Source organism: Triturus cristatus, chromosome 11 (genome assembly GCF_964204655.1).
Source record: "Triturus cristatus chromosome 11, aTriCri1.1, whole genome shotgun sequence".
Taxonomy (NCBI): domain Eukaryota; kingdom Metazoa; phylum Chordata; class Amphibia; order Caudata; family Salamandridae; genus Triturus; species Triturus cristatus.
In genome coordinates this window covers 400,492,070-400,493,346 of record NC_140594.1, presented here as the reverse complement: position 1 = coordinate 400,493,346, position 1,277 = coordinate 400,492,070, and positions in this window count along the sequence as shown.

Below are 1,277 nucleotides of genomic sequence, written 5' to 3'. Positions count from 1 at the left end.
CTCCTTAAAACCAATAGCAATTAAAATTTTCCGCAAATCTGATAGCCATTTAATCTTACTCCCTGTGTCGGCTAGGATCAATTCATCAAGGGCAAGCGCGTAGTTGGACAATTCAGCCGCCCTTCTAATGCGGGCCCAAAAAAGAAGGGGTCGCAGGCGTGCTATGTCTAAGATCGAATGTCTACCTAGATCATAGAATAGGGGTTTCAAAGGCGTCGAGATGGGGAGGGAAGTCATATCTCTCATGAATTTGTTTTCAGATTTGACAAGTTCACCAACGTTTTGAAAGCCCCAGAGCTCAGATCCATAGAGGGCAGACGGGAGAGCTTTACCGTCATAGATAGCAAGCACTGGGGCAACAGGCCTGCATCTGGATAGGTGTTGTTCTCTCAGAATTGCCCCCGATACCCGCTTGTGATTTAAAAGCATCTTGGCTAACTGGGGGCCCCATCTCATGTCCTTCGAGATGCGGATCCCCAGATAGTCAAAATCCTCCACAATGCCCAATGGGATAGCATCTAGGGTAATGTTGTTTTTAAAACGTTTGGAAGGATTGATACTCATAAGCTTGGTTTTGGTGGTATTTATTATCAAGGCTTTTATGTCATGGGGTATAAAGTGGACGTTTGTCTATTTTTCTTTGTAAAAATAATATGGGCTGATTCTTTACCTTCCGGTACATTTCTGAGCAATTTGTTAAGCTAAATTGTATTGTAGCATTGTGTGCGCATGCAGGGAAGAACGAGTGTCTGGCAGACATGCAAAAATTATTCTACGTCTCAGTATTAACTTCCACACTTCTAAACTGTAATTCCAATCCTAGAATGAGTTACCTGTTTGCTTTACAACGACAGTTAGCAAAACAAGTAAGTGCTTTGCGAGCATGTATAAGTAGCAAAGGTTTTAAAAGGACTTGTTTTCATGCAAGGTATTGCTTTTCCCAGTTCACGGAAGGGATAAAAAACATCTCCCGATAATAACAAGGTTGACAGGATGGTGCGATAGCAGAATATTGATACTTGTGGATCTGGTGAGGACTGCGGGCAGCAAGTGCTTGATACGCTATTTGCATAAGAAAATACCATATCGTCATCAATAAATCTTTATTCGGCTGCAAATCAACCATAAAAGATTACATAATAAAAACATTTCATACAATTAATATACTCAAATTTATGATAAAATATTGTTTAAAGCAAAATAAAATCATTTGCCCACCATGTTCCGAAGGCGCATCGCGGTGGAAATGTATTTATAAATCATTAGTCAAATAAATT